Below are 20,917 nucleotides of genomic sequence, written 5' to 3'. Positions count from 1 at the left end.
ATTGGGTCCAATCCCATCTCTATCCTGGGATATCAAATGTCAATAGAATAGTTGTACCTTTCGATGCAACAGAACTGTAACCAGTCAAGAATGATCAACACCAGAAAGGCACCCGCATCTCTACAATGATGGAAGACCTCTAGACCTAATATTTAATGAAGAGATTTGGTTTAGATTTTTTCTAAATCAGTAGATCTGACATCCAACTGATTATATTAGGTTAGCACATCAACATATCTAACCAACCTAATTGGCATAGGTGAACTCGAATCAATAAATAACCTAATACGAAATTGAATCTACCAAGATGGCCAGGTAAGTTAAGATGCATTGGGGTCTCCCCATTGTTTTTCTTAGACACCAATCAAAATTGATCAGATCAGATAACAAAACTAATTAAATAATCACCATCTAAATACTTATCTTAGACACCAAATTGGTCGATTAGAATCGATCAGATTAACCTATTGAAATGAGCCCGAACTATTGAGCCAAATTCGATCTTGAGTCAATCAACTCACATCAAAATATGAATCGATGCGACCAACTACAACTAAACTCAACTTTAAGCCCCTTTGATCTAATCCTAATCAGCCATCGATTAGGTTCAATCAATTGCTCAAAATCAAAAATGGGTTCTAGCTGATCTAATCAATTAGACCCTAATTATAGTTTAATCACTAGACCTAATTTGTTCAACAAATACCCACATGCAACAACATAATTTTAGATCTAAAAATAATTTTTAGATTATATTTTATTGCATGCAATTAGTGGCTTATGATCTCGAAACTGTTCTAGATCTAAACCTAATTCATATATCAAATATATGTAGTTTTAGATCTAAATTAAATATGCATTATACATATATTAAATTTCAGATCTAAAACTAAATGTACATATATTAAATACATATAAAATTAGATCTAAAATAATACTTGAAATATTTTGAAAATATCTTTTCAAAAATGATTCACATCAAACTAGAATAATCTTTACAATATAAGGAATAAACTCTATATCAGGATAACATTATATCAGTTTGATATAAATTTTAATCATTCTAATTGTATATCTAAACTTAAAATTAAATATATCATATATACTAATTTTTAGATCTAAAAGATTCATTTAATTATTTTAAAAATAATTTTCAAAATCGATCAATCTTATGTTAGGACAATCTTTGCAATATAGGGAGTAAATCCTATACAAGGACAACCTTATATCAGCAAAAGATCAATTTTAATTAATTATTAAAATTTTTAGATCTAATAAAAAAATCAGATCATATGTGTTTTCAAAAATCTGTGACTCTGATACCACTGTTAGAAAATCGGATAGGCAGTATGTGTATATTTCAAAATATTTTTGAACCGCAGTGGAAAACAAAATGGGTTACACCTTTTAACCCCAAATGCATAAGATCAAATCTAATCCTACCCAAAGCCCAGGAGAAAAAAATATATAATCTAAAATTAGAGATAAGTATGAGATCGGATCTCAATACATTGGCACAGGTAGATATTCACCGCTATCGATGATCACGGATTCGTAGATGCTCGAAATGCATACGTGTCCAGCCTCTATGGATTTGCACCAAGATCAATCTTGAACTAATCTTCTCATTGTAGATTTTTTTTCTCCAAGTAAAATTTGAGCCTTGAAATTTAGATCAACACCTTGATCTAGACTGCGGGATCAACCCCTTGATCTATAGCCATCTTCTTCTTCTCCTCGTTCTTCACCCTTGAAGAAAAATCTCCTCAGAGTCTTGGCGTGTGGAAAGTGGGATGCCCAACCCTTGGGCGTGGAAGGGAAAAGAGAGAGGAGGGGAGAAGTGGAGAAGGAAGAGGGAGAGTTTTGTTTTACAAAAACTTCTATCACTTAGAAACCTAGAGACATTCTCCTTATATTGGTACTATCCTGACTCATAATAAAATCCAATTATGTTAAAAAATAGATCTTTATCTCATAAGCATCTCTACTTTTTTAATCTGATTTATTTTCAATAAAATCAGATATAATTATTAAATAATCAGCCCCTTTAGGTAGGTACAAGAGGTGCCCTAAAATATAAGTCAGGTAGTTGGTGCGCCAACTCTTGACACCCCACATAAGGGTTTTTTGCCATATAAGAGGGGACGTGGTCCCTCTCTCTCCTCCATGCCATTCCACATAAGAGGGGGTGGGCCTCTCTTGTAATATGCTGAGATTTGACACCCAGTTCCTGCCAAAATAAAAGTAGGCGCCACCCATTCTTTCATTTATTCCACATACACACTTAGAGATAATTAAGAGATAAAGAAGAGATAATGTTAGGATAATTATGCCAACTAATTAACTTAATCAAATCTTTTGGGCTCACAAATAAGAGCCCAATTAAACCCAAATGAATTTATATCTGGTTCAAGGCTATGGACTTGATCAAATCAAAGTTTCGAGAAGAATTAGGTTTAACCATGTGCTAGCATAGTTAAATTAAACCAATAGGATTTCAATAAATCCTAATCTAATTGAAACTTCATAAGCTTAATTGATAAATTCGAGATTAAATCTCTTAATGTATGACTCCATAGGTTCCATTCTATCTAGTATAAGATATATTATGTTATCTATCATAATATCATCGAAACTCTTTTGATGGATTGAAATATTTTCCAGTCTACCCTTTGAGGGTCATCAATCATTAAGATGATTTTGATGAATCTCACAATCCTCCAGTGATACCTAGCAGTATGTAGTGACAACCCAGTAGAATAAAAAAATAAACTCCTAGGTGTAGTTATCATATGATTCGATCCTTCTATTATGAGTTTCGACTTGACAGAGGTCATGAAGAACTTGTCAGACCCCATTGTCATCATATATTAGATTGACTTGACTCGAGTTCATTTGTAAATTTGTAAAAAAATTTTCTAGTATTCACACTTGCTTTGGCCAGAGACTTTCTAAACTCAGTCTCATAAATCATATAGGACTTTTCTTTTCTATCAAAGTTGATAGATCCCATCTAGATGCATCCTACTCCAAATAATAAATTTAAACCTACTGAAGCTAACATACATAGTAAGGATCCGAATGGCTAGGGACAAAAGAACGTGCAGTCAAATCCAGTAGCCTCGCTACGAATAATCAATGATACCGTAGGTCAAAGGACTACTCACACTACTGCAGCATCGAGAAGACCACTGATCAGTGAGTAAACATCTATGTGGTTCTCATGTTAGTCATGCTCAGTGTAAGTTGTTCTTTAATAACCACCTGCACCTTTACTCCAGTATCTCTACACCGTAAATCCGAGACTCATCTACCCATAAAGAAGGTGAACTATGCACCAATCTTAAATAGATTGATCACCGTCCTCTATGATGATCTTTTGATCAGGAGCATTTAAAATTAACCACTAATTAATGTATTTTAAATTCTTAACACTTTAAGAATATATAAAAATCATCTTTATTAATTTCTAAGATAAATCATAGACACATAAATATGATTGGAATGAAAAAATCTTTTATTAATAATAAAAATATTACAAGTAAAAGTTTAAATCCTGAAATTTAATAATGTGTCAGCCAACAATCGACTTCTAGGGCACAAATCTAACAGCAACATAATAAAGTAGTGGCTTATACTTCTAGACAATTGAAATCCTATTAGTAGAATTATTCTTTGCATGATTTAGAGTTAGCAATAATAGTCTTCGCTCTTAAAATCTAGAGATATTATCTTTGTGGTCTATAGTGTGAAGTATCTATGGATCACAAAATTTTAAAATATATATTTACTCAAGAAAAATTAAATATAAGATAGAGAAGATAGTTAGAACTATTGAAAAATTATGATTTGATGATTAATTATCATCTTAGAAAGGCAAATGTAGTTGTCGATGTCTTGAGCAGAAAGTCTATGGGAAACTTTTCTTTCTTAATCACAAATCAATGGTGAATTTTGGAAGACGTAAGAAGACTTAAATTAGAGATTGAATATATGATTTAGATGCAACTAACAAATATAAGAATTCAATCAATACTTATAGAAAGGATTACAGTTGCTCAGATGATTTAGAATTATTGAAGATAAAAGGATTAATGGATTCAGGTGATCAATCTAAATTTAGGATAAATGATGATGGATCTTTGAGATTTTAAAATAGAATTTGTGTACCCATGGATTCAAAACTTAAACAAAAAATTTTTAAAGAAGCACATCAAACGGGATACACAATACATCCTCATGATACTAAGATATATGTAGATTTAAAGGAGATGGATTGGTGAAATAATATGAAAAGAGAAATTTAATATTTGGTGTGTTTTAATATTTCAATATGAAAATGGAAAATATTACTATAGATTTTGTAACTGGGATACCAAAGACTCATAGTGATAATGATGCAGTTCAGATAATTGTGGATAAATTAACAAAGTCTGCATTCTTTTTATCGATTAAAGTTGATTTTAGTTTGGAAAGGGTAGCAAAGTTGTACATAAAGAAAATTATGAGGCAGCATAAAATTTTAGTAACTATTGTATCAAATCAGGACTCCAGATTTGTATCGTAATTTTGGAAGAGTTTGCATAAACTCTTAGAGATTAAATTGAATTTCAGTACAGTATTTCATCCATAAACTAATGGCCATTCAAAGAGAACTATTCAAATCTTAGAAGGCATGTTGAGAGCTTATATATTATGTATGAAAGATTTATGGGATAAGCACCTACCATTGATTGAGTTTACCTATAACAATAGCTATTAGGCTAGTATTTGGATGGCACTTTACGAAGTATTATATAGTAAAAGATACTAGTCACCAATTCACTAGGATGATATTGGTGAGCAAAGGTTATTGGGAACTGAACTTGTACAGTAAGTAGTCAAAAGATTCAATTAATCAAAGAAAGACTTCGAGTAGTTCAGAGTATGCAAAATAGTTATGCAAATATTTGAAGATGGGAGTTAGAGTTCTAAACTGGCGAGCATGTTTTTCTTAAAGTATCTTCTTCAAAAAAAAATATTGAGGTTTGGTATTCAAAGCAAACTGAATCCCAAACATATTAGCCCATTTTAGATTTTGGAAAGAATTGGTAAAATAGCATATTGAATTGTCTTCCCACCTTCACTTGCCGAGTGCATAATGTTTTGCATATTTTTATGTTAAACAAATATATACCAAATCCAAATCATATTATGGAACTTGAGCCTTTGCCAATTTAGAAGGATTTATCATATGAAAAATATCCTGTGTGGATAGTGGATTGTAAAGATTAAGTATTGAGATGCCATGTTATTCCTTATGTCATAGTGCAATGAAGTCATCACATAAAAAGAGAAGCAACCTAAGAACTGGAGCATGAAATGAAGCAAAAATATCCATAGCTCTTTGAAAATGCAGGTAAGCAATTTCAAGGATGAAATTTTTTTTAAGGAAAGATAATACCCAAAATTTTTAATCAGTCCAAAGTAAATAAATAAATAGAAGCCAGCACATGCAACATACATGCTGGAAAATATGATGAAAAAAGAATGAGTCCGATCAGGACTCATCTTCCTTCTTAGTGGGAGATCGAGTTTAAGGAGGATTTGATCCAAAGAGACCTCCCAAACTTTGATTCTAGGTCTATTTATATTTGTCCTGAGTTTCCTTCCTCATCTTGGTTCCTGATTTTCCATCGATGAATGTCACCGAAACCCGATTTTCTGTCCAATTTGTTTTGCCTACTATCATTGTGGTTGCCAAAAATTAGGGCCAAACCTCATCAAAAATAAGGTAAATAATCCTTGGATACCTTACTAATCTTTCTCTCTATTGTTCTAGCCCATAGACCATTGATTCCAACCAGCAATCACCATAATTTTTTTGAAAAATTTAGCCTCTAAAATTTTCCTATTTTTCATGACTCTTTTTATCTTTTCTTGGCACCGTCCTCATCGCTAATCACTAGATTGGAGTCCCTTGGTGTCGCCACCATGGTTTGCTCTTCCAACCATGTGCACCACTGGCTGGAGGGTGGAGGGACCTCTCATGCTTCAAAAATAAGAGAGTAATGAACCATCTTTTTAGGATATTTTATAATTTATTTTGAAAGTAAATAATTAGTCTTTGATATATGTGTGATTTGTAAAATTATATTTGAATATTTAAAATTATTTGGAAAAACTATGATTCATTGGTTTGTTACGAATTATATGTATTGATGTCCAAAATATTAGAAATGGTGTCCTAAAATCAATCGTGTGACAATTGAGTTCATCCTTGTATATGAATTATTGATCAATTAAATAATAATTATTCTGATATTTTTCAACACAAAGTGACATCTTTCTTGAACTCTTGTACTGTGATGAAGTCTTTAGAACTATGCTAGTGTACGATAAAGAAAAAATCTATCGTATAGTTCTTAAATATGTTCGTGACCAAATGATACATTATTATGCGATGATGATATTTATCAAGTGGAGGTCGTTGTGTGCTATATGGATTGGTTATCCTCTTAACCAAGGAGTGTGGTGACACTGGTACGGCATACAGGTGAGATGTAGGGGTACATCGTTACTGAACAAGTGACTCACCTATTGAGCATTCTGCTATCAAGAGCTGCTCGCAAAATACATGGATATAAGTATCCTTCATACCTGAGATCACCATAGTGATTTGCAAATAACTAACTGTGCTTTGGTGCCAGACTACCTGAATTTCTAATGCAGTGACGGAAGGCTACTGGGTACAGTCAAGTACTTGCGAAGTCTGTGTGTGGATCAAGATGGGATTGACCCCTCCGGATTATTGAAGTTGATGTATCACTGTATTTCAATTTAGCCTTGGTCAGGATAATCCATGAGATAGATTTGATAGATTGAAATACAATACAAATGAAGCAATCTCGGTTGACAGTGAACCTGAGACCATCCTAGAGCATCTAGGATCAAAAGAATGAATTACGTGGTAACCATGTGTATGGGTTTTGAAATATTTCTTCATGATAATTTGACCTATCTGAACGTCAGAAACCATTACTAGATAGTATCTCGATTAGTGTAGAAATTAGTTTCTATGCTACCGACTTAGTGTTTGAACCTATGAAGTCACGCACACAAGTCAGACAAAGTAAGAAGGAATTGACTTATATTTGTATAATCAATTTGGAAGTACTTGATTTGATTGAACATATAAGCTAACTTGATTAAGAATTAAATTATGGGTCAAACGAGATTGAAGAGTTGACTTTGTCTAGCTAGCACTATACATGAGGTTCAGGTTCGATCCCGGGGATGAACAGTTTCTGATCTATGATCCACGGAGCATATGAAAGATTGAATTAATTACTAATTAATTTCAAATTAGATCTAAATTAATTGAACATAAATGGATCCAAAATCTAAGTTAGACTTGGTACAAAAATCTTAAAGAGTTTGAGATTGACAGTCTTTCGAAATTGTTTCGAACCAGCTTCAAATCAGATTCGAATCGGACCTATTTTGGATGAGATATGAGTATTCCTACTTGCACTGAGAATATCCCCTAATGAAGCATGACCAAAATCTAATTTGTTGCTTATTTGAGTTATTCCAAGTGGGTGAGAGATTGGGTGCAAGTTGTTTGTCATATGTGATGACAATTGTATCTCATATTGGAATTCTTCTTTCATGAGTATTGGATCAATTCAAATCAGATTTGAATTAGGAGTCCTAATTGTGGGGAAAATTCAATGCAGGGATAAAATGATAATTTTAAATTTTTTTCAAAATCACTATTTTACAGTAAAAATTATTAATTAATCTAATTAATTAATAAAAATTTATCCTACACTAGGATCTAAATATGATATATAGTATGCATGCATTTAAATTTGAAATTCGAATTTGAACAGTAAACACTTTACTGTAATATGTTCAGAACACAATACCTTTGTACGGATAGTAGATCGCCGTAATCTAATCACCATCAGAAGAGTCTGATCATTGCGATGTAGCCACACAGTGTGTCTGACCTCTGCGGATAATCCACACAAAGCTTCCGGTCTGATCGACTCCTCACGAGTGCTAGCTCGTTGTAGAGCCCTTTCGACGGTCGATGCTGATCGAACTCCTTCGATCGATGTCTGTCGATTCTTTGGATACTCCAGATCATCAGCAGACATGCTTGAGAGGATGTTGAAGATCTTTCTGAAATTTGATGGGCTCACGACACTCGTAGCTCACCTTCTCACTTTCCGAACTCCAGGCTGAAATCCTGAAGAACTCACTAAAACCCTGCGCACACTTTTTCTTTCTTTTCTTTCTTTTTCTCTCGGAAGGATATAGACCTTCACCTTATACACAAGGATTCCTCACGCCCAGATTTTCTCTCCAAAATTTTTCTTGCACACGCCCCACTCTTCTCCTCCTTTTAAAATAATGTCAAACGTCTTATCCATGTGAGAGGATAAAGATGAGTAATTGCCCATTTGAATTCAAATCAAATTTTGAATTCAAATGGAAACCAATTTATTCCTATCCACTAAGGGCATGAGAAGAGGAGGGTGTGGCTTAATTTATGCGTGAGTGATTTCATGAGAAACATTTTCTCATGTAATAAATGGGGTGCTAAAAGAGGATAAGGTCAAGGTGCTAAGATTGGTTGCTCATTCAAATTCAAACTTTATTTTGAATTTGAATGGCCAACCAATCATCCTTATCCACTCATTTGGCACATTAAAGTAGGATGTGAGGAGGGCTTTGCATGAGAAAAAATTCATAAGAACTTTCTTCTCGTGAATTCAAATTGGCACAGTGGAAGTGAGGTGGCGCAGGGAGAATGGGTCAAGGTGGTTTCATTATTTAAACCAACCTAATTGAACCAAATAAGTTAGGCCCAATTAGACTAATTTAAATCTAACTTAATTAGGTTTAATTAGGCTCAATAAAATCCTAATCAAATCAGAAATTGATTAAGCCCAACCCCTGATCAAATCAGGGACCAAACCATCTCGATGATTAGGTCAACTCTTAACCTAATTGGGTCAAACCCCACTGAATCCAATTCAATTGGACTTGATCCAAAAATAATTACTCAATCAAATTGAGTTAATTAGTGATCAAATCACTAATTAAACCTCTCATAAATATTGAGTCCAAATTCGATGGGTAATCGGACATCAGAATTCATCGATATGTAACCCTGATCGAAGAGTCCCAAACCAGTGGGACTCTTGACCCCGGTACCCAAAATGTGTGAGACTCATGATCAGAGAATCCTGATTCTCGATCATAGAGTCCCAGACACGTAGGACTCATAGTCCATGAGCACTAGGACTCTTCATCAGCCATCAGATCGGATAGGAACCTCTAATGTGTGTGACCCTGCAGGTTCGAACCTAAGCCGGTAGCACAGGAACCAATTCCTGTACTAATCGAAGTGACCATCTAGCAATGGTACCCAATGATCGGATAGGTTGAATAGTCACAATCGTAACACTCAGAACCTACGTAAATATAGTTACTGTATAATTCATCTTTTTGACCTCTGTGTTTAGGACGACTCAGGGTTAAACTGTCAACCCTGATTAGATCATCCGAATCGTGCTCAACTCAAACAGTCCTATGACTCCTCACAAAGACTACCCTGGCTAAGATTTTACTAAATTGAAACACGACTGTACACAGCTCCTAAACTGGAGTGGTCAATCCCATCTTGACACACGCACCGACAAGTCAAGTACTTGACTACACCCAACAGCCTTCCGTCACTGAATTAGAAATTCAGGTAGTCCAGTACCTAAGTGCAGTGAGTTGCTTGCAAGTCACTATGGCAGTCTCAGGTCGGAGGGACATTTATACCCATATTCCATCAGAGCAAATCTTGACAGCAAAAATAGCTCCGGAGTCGGTCACGTTCAGTGCAGATGTACCCTTACATCTCACCTGTATGCCATACCAGTGTCTCCACACTCATTGGTTAACTGGACAACCAAACTATATGGCACACAACGACCTATGCTTGATAAACGTTGTCGTCCTTGGTAACAACGTATCATTTGATCGCGAACAGATTTAAGGACTAAACGATAAATCCTCCTTTATCGAGTCTAAATAGTCCTAAGGACTTCACCACAATATAAGAGTTCATTAGAAGATGAAACATTTTGTGATGAAAAATACCAAAATAATTTTTATTAATTCATAATTCATGTACATATATAAAAATGAGCACAACCGTCAACAGGCTGACGATTGACTTTGGGATACTATTCCCAACACTAATCTCATTGGATCATAAGAATCATCTATAAATAGAGAGGATCTCTACCTATGGATGTATAGTAATAGCAATAGCATAACAAACAAATCAGATTGAGAGAAGAGAAAAGAGAGAGAGAGGTTCTATCATCCCTTTGGCCTCTCCCTTTGTTGCCGCCCCTCTTCCTTTGGGCGTGGGATCTCTTTGGGTGTCCCACCTACTAGTATGAGGTATCACACTAGCATATCTCATCTCTCAATTGATTGAGTTACTAAGCTAATTGGATTGGAGTTCATCCTGCTTTTCTACGATGTCTGACGTGCATGTGAAGTAGAGGATCTGTACATCCAGACCTCCATGAAGGTTTATATCAGATAATTTGAGATTTGATCCTTAGTTCTATTGTATTTAAGGTAAGAATTTGATCATTAAATAAGTAGAATATTAAAAAAAAATTAAATGCAACCTGGACATCTCGGAGAAAAACTATTTTCCTTCCCTTCAACTGGTATCAGAGCAGGTCTGAAATATATGCATGTAAAATAAAATTTTTTAAAATTATTTATATGAGATATAATTGAGATTTTTTATAAGATATTAAATCTCATTTAAATCTATTTATATAAAATTTTTGATCTAATTTTGATTGGATTAGAGGTGCCTAATTAATGGTTGACTGAGATTGTTATAAATCTATTATAACAAAATTTTGCTATTGCTGAATTTTTTATTAAAAAATAATATAAATTAAAATTTATTTTAAATCTATTTTAATAAAATTTTAATATTATTATTTTTTTTATAAACTAAGATTTATTTTAGATTTAAATTAGATCTATTTTGATAGATATTTAGATTTAAATCCTATCATAATTTAGTACTACACGAAAATAGATTTTATCAGAAATTAATTCTTTATGCATTCATATTTGCATCTAATTAATTTTTTATTTAATATCAAATTTAAAATTAATATTTTATAATCAGTATAAAATATATTTCAAATTTGATATGATGTATATGATACATCAAATCTAATTGGATTAGATGAAAAATATAATTGATAAGATCAAGGATATGTTCACAACACAAAATAGTTTTGTAAATAATTATATATTGATGTAATTATATATGAAATTAGATTTCAAATTCTAGTAGCCTAGTACTCAGATTGATGAGATCACCAGACCGTCCTATCATCCGAGATTGAAGAGATTAATCTCTCTTTTGCCTATTCGGTGGGTTCTCTTATGACGTGTAGGAGTGTCGTTGTAATCCAGTTTTATGAAGAAAAAAAATGAACAGATTTTTATATATTATTTTGATCATAAATATATTTAGATTAGATCTAAAATAATTTATAATTTATTATAATAAGATAAAATTTAGATATAAAATTATTTTAGATCTGAATTACATATTGCATATGATGTAATTGATATTGACCTAAAAGTTATCATGATACATGAGATGTATGAATGAAGTTTAAATCATACTTATATATGTTTAATTGTTAAACATATTATGAAAATTATTTTCATGTATTGAAACATATGGTCAGCTTCACCTGAAATCCTTGTAGAATAGTTTTACAAACTGAAACATGCGTTTCACATACTTAATTTTGAATTAAGTTTGAATGATCTAGATTAGAGAATTGAAGATCATTAAGATACTACATAATATGATGGATAATGGGTTAGCATGAATCAGATCCTTTTAATGGGTTAGACCTAGAGTTAGAAACACATATAGATCAAGTAGAGAAATTGATTAAATCTATCGAGTGTTGAATTAGATTAGGTCAGTATTTTTTTAAATCAATCTCAATAATTAAAGTTTGATCAAGTCCATGTGTTTGACCCTAATAAATGGACCATGATCATGGCTCCGTGGTTGAACTTGAATCTTCTAGTGTGCCCAATCAAAACTAATTAACTAGTTGGTGTCTAAGATAAGTTTGGCAGATTCGATCAAGTGGTTTTTAATTGAAAGCTATTCACCTAGATGCGTCTACAGTGAGTTAAGGACAGATCTTTCCCGTTGATCTCACTTACCTGACTAATATGGTAGATTATGTTTTGATTAGATCACTAGTCGATTCGTGCAGACCCATGCTATTAAGGTGAATCAGTGTGACTGATATAGGTGTCTTTAGACCAGCTTGTACCTAATCTTTTACATGACTTAGTGAAGTCAGTGAGAGGATTTGCAGCTTGTAGGTCCACTTCTTCTCTTATCTTCAGATCAATTAAATCAAATCCTCTAAATTATTAGGTTCATAAAGTGATAAAGTTATGAGATAACTTGGTCGTTGTCACCCATTAAGGTGTGTGATAATGAGTCCAATATTCTAAATAGGTATTGGAGGTGTAACATGTCTGGTGTCTATTACATATTGAAATTATCAGTCATCATATGATCATTATGATGTACCTTCAGATCAATGCTCAGATTATCATGTTAATGGTTGGACCTAACTAGGATTTTCAATGGAGGTGCCACACGCCTGATGAAGGGACACCTGGGGCAGAACCCATTGCTAGAAGTTATTTTGAGAAATAATTGGTTATGAACCTACCCATGGATGTACTAGGGTTGGTCGAGCCACACTCGGATCTGAATGCAGTCTGTGTGGATTCTAGTACTCACTAAAAAATTAATATAATTTCTCGAGTTGGAGGTAGAGGCTACCAATTTGTTAAAAATAGTGGGAGAACTTTTAGACTAAAGTCTATGTCTTCAGGATTAAAAATAATTTATATACTAATAGGCTAGTATTTTCTTCTTTCAGTTATGGCCAACACACTATCCCTACGTTTGCTGTTGGACAATGACAAGCTCATCAGATCCAACTTTGATAGCTGGTATCGAAAGTTGAAGATCGCATTGGAGCATAAAAAGATTTTATATGTCCTTACAAATCAGGCACCTGAAGAATCTGCAGCCAATGCTCCTCGTACTGCGAGAGATACTTACATGAAGTGGCTCAATGACCGTACGACTGTGCATTGCATGATGAGGACAGCTATGAACAATGAACTTAGTCGTAAATTCAAAAATGCGCAGTCTGAGGAGATAATTCAAATGTTGAATGAGTCCTTCAGCACCCCTAAGGATGCGGAAAGACATAAAACCTCCTGTGCAGTATTTAATGCCCATATGCGAGAGGAGGCTTTAGTCACTGATCATGTATTGTACATGATTGAGTAGATTGAATGCCTTAGCAAACTTGGCTTTCTGTTGTATGAACAGTTTGGCAAGGATGCTATCCTCAATTCGCTATCGAAATCCTACCTACCCTTTGTCAGTCATGATAGAATGATGAAGCCTGCAGTAAACTACTATGATTTGTTAGGGTTACTATACACTTTTGAGAAGAATCACCAGCTCCAGAAAGAACCAGTGAATTTAGTGGGAGGTTCATCTGTAGGATATCGATCCTCTAGGAGAGGAAAGAAGTAAAAGGTGCAGAAATCCTGTGCCGCCGATCCCAAGCAGAGCAAAATATCAAAAGTTGATAAGAGCCAGGTAGAGTGCTTCTTCTGTAAAAAATTAGATCATTAGAAAAGAAATTGTCCTGCTTATATAGCCACCCTTGACCCAAACAAGCCTAAGAATAAGAGAAAGAGGCAAGTGGATGCTTCATGTTGGTGCAGAATTTCGTCGACATTGGAGAAGCTGGAGTCGAGGGGATCGCGTCCGCCGTCGGGACCTGCAAAAGAAATCTAAATTGGAGTTGGGGGTGCTCCAGCAAGACCCTCTGATGCTCAAGTCAGTACTCTGCCTCAATAGAAATAGAGCACTCAAATGGGATTTTAGCAGAGTTTCGAGATAGAGTTTTGAGCTTAGAGAAGAACATATCTGGGAGTCCCTTTTTATAGACGGAGAGCGTAACTGATTGACAGCGACGTCTATAACTGTCTGATAGTGGACCATTTGGGGCCACGCGGAGTTTGTTACAGAGAGTAGTGGCGTCAAGGGGCCGTTCAGGGTCACGTGGAGTTTGTTATGGAGAGTGGAGTGGTGACTGTTATCGTGACTTGCCAGAGAGTGGTGGAGCCACGTGGAATCTGTTACAGAGAGTGAAGTAGGGTAGTGGCCATTGTCGTGACTTGCCAGAGAGTTCGGGCCTGATGGCTGAAGCTCGGCTGGGATGTCTGATGGAGCGAAATGGCTCTTTGTCTCAACAATCCAGGAGAAGCTCGGATATTTTCGAGGTTGCTGACGAGTCTACTGTTGTTGGATGCCTTGGATGCTGATGCTACAGGCGGAAGTTATCTGCTATAGAAGCTCGAACGGAGACTTTCTGTTGGTGAAGTTCGGTAGAAGTCCGATTGTCAGAGAAGTCCATCTAGGATTTGCCTGATGTGGAAGCTCGTCTAAAGATTATCTATCAGAGAGGTCCAGTTTCATGAGGAATCCGACAGGGGGTCGTCCGACAGTGGAGTTTGGATGGCATTGTGGAGGTTTGTCCGCTGGAGGAGTCTGGAGGACACTGCAGAAGGTCGAACGTTGGAGAAGTTCGGGATTCAATTTTGCTGTAGAAGTTCAGATGGAGTTCGGCTTTTGTAGGAGTCTGCTTATTGTAGAAGCTCGGACGAAGACTAGTTGTTGTGGAAGCTCGGATGGAGACTTCTTATTGTAGAAATCCCACTGCTAGAGAAGCTCGGTCATTGACGAAGTCTGGAAGAAGTTCAGAGTAGAGATCCGACTGGTGGAGCCTGTCCGTTGTACGAGTTCGTCTGTGATCCATCCACTGTAGAAGTTTGGATGGAGTCTGACTCTTGTAGGAGCTCAGATGAAGTCTGCTTGCAATAGAAGTTTGGGGTGGAGATCTGGCTCTTGTAGGAGCTCGGATGAAATTCTGAAGGTGGTCAACCACCGTAGAAATTTGGATAGAGTCTGGTTACTGTAGAAGTCCTGCTGTTGGAGAAGCTCAGACATTGACGAAGTTCGAAAGAAGTTCGGAGTAAAGTCGTTCGTGGCTGGAAGAAGTCTGGAAGAGATTCGGAGAATGGTCGATCACTGTAGAAAGTCGGCTGATAGTGAAGCTCGAAAATCATTTGAAGCAGCCGGTATATGAATGGAGGAGTGGTTATCGGAGAAGTCCGAATGGTATTATGAAAGCTCAGACGGTCGAGGGAGTTCAGAAAGATGCCATACAAGGTCGGAAGCTGGAAGAGCCCTAGAAGGGTCGGCCTTTTATGAACTTCGACTGGGGGTATTTTATACCCAACACCAGTCCCCCTACTTTCGGTTCCTTAATATATGATAATACCTTATAATTTTTCTATTTGTGATACTACTATCTGGGTATTGGATACCGAAAGTCCTATTAATATATGCAATTTGTTGTAGGGACTACAGGTAAGTAAAAAATTTTGAGTGAGCGAGCGGTTCCTTAACGTTGGAGATGGAAGCCTTGTTCCAGTTCTGACATTGAAAACTTTGCAGCTTATCTTTGAGTCCAGTAGTATCATGTTGGATGATTGTCATTATTGTCCCTCTTTTATGATGAATGTCATCTCTATGGGCCTTTTAATCAAACTTGGTTATAAGTTTATAATAAAGGATGATTTTTGTGATATCATTATGAATGATACTATAATTATGTGTAGATAATTGAAACATGGCATATACACAATATCACGGCCTGTTAGTATAATGTACATATCTAGTAAACATTCCAAAATAGATAATGTCAGTGAATCTTACCTTTGGCATTGTAGGCTTGGTCATATGAACAAGAATAGGATTGACAAGTTGATCAAGAAATATATCCTTAAGATAGATGATTGTGAATCATTGCCTACCTGTGAGTCCTGTGTACTTAGTAAGATGACTAAGTCACTTTTTAAAGAAAAAGGTGAGAGAGCCAGCGATGTCCTAGGTCTAATAAATACTGATGTATGCGAGCCTATGAACATAAGTACCAAAGAAGGATACTACTACTTCATTACGTTTACAGATGATCTATCGAGGTATGGGTATGTCTATCTTATGAAGCATAAGTCAGAATCATTTGAAATGTTCAAACGATTCTGTGCTGAAGTAGAAAAACAAACTAGAAAGAGTATTAAGATCTTTCGATCAGACTGAGGAGGTGAATACCTCATCAGTGAATTTCTGATATATCTGGAAGAGAATGAGATTCTCTCATAATGGACCCCTCTTGGAACACCACAACATAATGGTGTGTCTGAGAGGAGGAATCGAACCTTGTTAGACATGGTCCGGTCCATGATGGGCTTTTTTAATCTGCTAATCTCCTTTTGAGGATATGCTCTAAAGACTGCCTGCTATATTTTGAATAAGGTGCCCAATAAGTCTGTCGATAAAACTCCATATGAGATAGGAACTGGACGTAAGCCAGTGCTCTCACACCTTAGGGTCTGGGGGTGTCTAGCTTATGTCAAGCATTTAAAGATAGATAAGCTTGGACCGAAGTCCGATAGATGCTTGTTTGTAGGGTACCCAAAGAAAATTAAAAGATACTACTTCTACCTCGCTGAAGAATAAAAGGTGTTTGTTAGCAGTCAGGCAGTCTTTTTAGAAAAAGAGTTTCTTGGTGAAGAAGCTAATGCCTGTAAAATTGAATTTGATGAAATTCATGAGATGGAAGGACCAACACATACAGAATTAGATTCCTTTGATGAATCGAATCTGAAATCGGTAGAGGCATAATTAAGGAGATCCGATAGAGTATCGCATCAGCCAGACAGATACTACAGTTTTTTGATCCGGGACAGTGATCCCATTGAACTTGATGAGAACAATGAGGATTCGATCACCTATTGGAGGTCATGCAAAGGCCCGACTCTCAAAAATGGCTTGAGGCCATAAAGTCCAAGATGGAGTCCATGGAGATCAATAGTGTATGGACACTAGTTGATCCACCTGAAGGGATAAAACCCATAGGGTGTAAATAGATTTTCAAGAGAAAAAGAAGAGCAGACGGGAAGGTAGAGATCTATAAAGCCCATCTAGTTGCCAAAGATTACCATCAGTGTTATGGTATTGACTATGATGAGATGTTCTCTCCTGTGGCAATGCTCAAGTCCATCCGGATTATGCTTGCTATCGCTGCACACTTAGATTATGATATCTAGCAAATGGATATCAAAACTACTTTCTTTAATGGAGAACTAGATGAAGATCTATAAGGATAGATCTAGAAGGATGCTTGGACTATCCCAATCCATGTACATTGACATCTTATTGAAGCGGTTCAACATAGATAATTTCAAGAAAGACTATCTTCTGATAGGCCATAAAATTACTCTTTCCAAGAAGGATTGTCCAACAACTCCTGAGGAGAGAGAGCGCATGAGTAGAATACCATATGCTTCGACAGTGGGATCTATCATGTATGTTGTGACATGTACGAGGCTGGATGTGGCCTATTCACTAAGGGTAGTGAGTAGGTACCAGTCAGATCCGGATGAGAAGCATTGGAAGATTGTGAAAGCAATTCTTAAGTATTTGAGAAATACTAAAGATCAGTGGCTTATCTATAGAGACTCTAACCTGAAATTTGTAGGATATACTGATTTCAGTTTTTAGTCAGATTGTGATGACAGCAAAAGCGTGTCGGGCTACGTATTTACCTTGAATGAAAAAGTTATTTGCTGGAAGAGTTTCAAGCAACATACTCTGATCGATTTTGTTTGCAAAGTGAAATATATTACTGCATCGGATGCTGCAATGTTCTACGCCGCTATCACCTGGTGCGAAAGATCGTGAACCGAGGTGACATCGAGCTTCAAAAGATCGATGGAAAAGAGAACCTAACCGACTCCTTTACTAAAGCTCTCGGGATCAAAGAGTGCGATAACTTCAAATGGAAGATGGGTATAAGATACTGCCCCGATTGACTTTAGTCCAAGTGAGAGTTATTGAGAATTGTGTCCTAAAATCAATTGTGTGACGATTGAGTTCATCCTTCTATATGAATTATTGATCAATTGAATAATAGTTATTCTAATACTTTTCATCACAAAATGACATCTTCCTTGAACTCTTGTACTGTGATGAAGTCCCTAGAACTATACTAATGTACAATAAAGAGAGGATTTATTGTATAGTTCTTAAACATGTTCGTGATCAAATGATACGTCATTATGGAATGATGACGTTTATCGAGTGGAGATCGTTGTATACCATATGGGTTAGTTGTCCTCTTAACCAAGGAGTATGGTGACACTGGTATGGCATACAGATAAGATGTAGGGGTATATCATCACTAAATAAGTGACTCACCTGCTGAGCGTTCTGCTATCAAGAGTTGCTCGCAAAACATATGGGTATAAGTATCCTTCAGACCTGAGATCACCATAGTGACTTGCAAGAAACTCACTGTGCTTTGATGCCGAACTATCTGGATTTCTAATGCAGTGACGGAAGGCTACTGGGTACAGTCAAGTACTTACGAAGTCTATGTGTGGATCAAGATGGGATTAACCCCTACAGATTATTGAAGTTGATGTATCACTGCATTTCAATTTAGTAAAGCCTTGGCCCGGATAATCCATGAGATGGATTTGAAAGGTTGAAATACAATGCGGATGAAGCAATCTCGATTGACAGTTAACCTGAGACCATCCTAGAGCATCCAGGGTCTAAAGGATAAATTATGTGGTAACCATGTATATGAGTTTTGAAATATTTTTTTACGATAATTTGACCTATCTAGACGTCAAAAATCATTGCTAGATGGTATCTCGATTAGTATAGGAATTGATTTCTGTGCTACCGGCTTAGTGTTTGAACTTATAGAATCATGCACACAAGTCAGACAAAGTAGGAAGGAATTGACCTATGTTTATATATCCAATTTGAAAGTACTTGACTTGATTGAACATATAAGCTAACTTGATTGAGAATTAAGTTATGAGTCAAACGAATATGAAGAGTTGACTATGTCTCGCTGGCACTATACATGAGGTTCATGTTCGATCCCGAGGATGAACAGTTTCTAATCTATGATCCATGGAGCATATGAAAGATTGGATTTAAGTACTAATTAATTTCATATTAGATCTAAATTAATTGAACTTAAATAGCTCCAAAATTCAAGTTAGACTTGGTACAAAAGTCCTAAAGAGTTTGGGATTGACAGTCTTTCGAAATTATTTCGAACCAGCTTCGAATCGGATTTGAATCGGACCTGTTTTGGATGAGATATGAGTATTCCTACTTGTACTGAGAATACCCCCTCATGAAGCATGACCAAAATCTGGTTTGGTGCTTATTTGGGGCATCCCAAGTAGATGAGAGATTGGATGTAAGTTGATTGTCATATGTGATGACAATTATATCTCATATAGAAATCTTTCTTTTATGCGTATTGGATCAATTCAAATCAGATTTGAATTAGGAGTCCTAATCTCATTGGATCATGAGAATCATCTATAAATAGAGAGGGTCTCTACCTATGGATGCATAGCAATAGCACTAGTATAGCAAGCAAATCAGATTGAGAGAAGAGAAAAGAGAGAGAGGCGTGAGAAGAGAGAGAGGTCCTATCATCTCTTTGGCCTTTCCCCTTGTTGCCGCCTCTCTTCCTTTGAGCATGGGATCTCTTTGGGCGTCCCACCTGCTAGCGTGAGGTGTCACACTAGCACATCTCATCCCTCGATTGATTGAGTTGCTAAGCCAATTGGATTGGAGTTCATCCTGCTTTCCTGCAACGTCTGACGTGCATGCGAAATAGAGGGTCTGCACATCTAGGCATCCACGAAAGTTTATATCAAATAATTTGGGATTTGATCCCTGGTTCTGCTATGTTTCAGGTAAAGATTTGATCATTAAATAAGTAGAACATTAAAAAAATTTAGATGTAACTTGGGCATCTCAGAGGAAAACTATTTCCCTTTCCTTCACAAAATTGTGATATATATGTTACCTTGCAAAAGTATTTTCGTATACTTTTAATTTAAATTCTGAATCTAACTGTCTCTGGATCCTACTAATAGAAGTTGTGCATTAGTTCTCTAGACTTTGCCAATAGAGATTATACATTGATTCTTTGAACTCTCCCAATTAAGATTATTGTATTAATTCTCTGGACCCTACCAATTGGTTATTCATTAGTTCTCTGCATTCTGGCCCCACCACAAAATATAAGTGTAGTCATAGTTAGAATTGTTAAGTTATATGTTATTTAATTCAAATCAAATTTATGATTATGTATGTATATGAATATTTAAAAATATTTTATTTATATAATTTAGCATAGAATATATTCTTATGTTTATTCATAGCAATTATTTTTGAATATTATATCATCTCACTTTTGTTTTTCAAATTCAAATACTTAACTATGAACCTAAGCATTATTGGGAGAGAGTTTAAAAGCAAAATTTGACGCTATCAATATCGTTGAACTTAGATCTATTATTGTTATTTTAAATTTTTAGTAGAAATTTATTTCAAATAAAATTTTTAAATTTGGATATCCTTTGGATTGATTAATAAATTTAAATTTTATTTTTTAATAATTTTAATTAATTTTATTATGTTGTATTGATATCTATTTGAAATGATTTACATATTTATATTTGTAGAAAAATTTTTCATAAATATGCGATGTTATTGCGATCTTTGGCTCATGTTCTCAGCGGAGGCATGACATAATGTAGGCTAGTTAAAGGCACCGTGTGAGAGATGATCTACCCCCATCGTGTTGCCCCA

This window comes from Elaeis guineensis, chromosome 11 (genome assembly GCF_000442705.2).
Source record: "Elaeis guineensis isolate ETL-2024a chromosome 11, EG11, whole genome shotgun sequence".
Classification (NCBI taxonomy): Eukaryota; Viridiplantae; Streptophyta; class Magnoliopsida; order Arecales; family Arecaceae; genus Elaeis; species Elaeis guineensis.
This window is presented reverse-complemented; position numbering follows the sequence as displayed.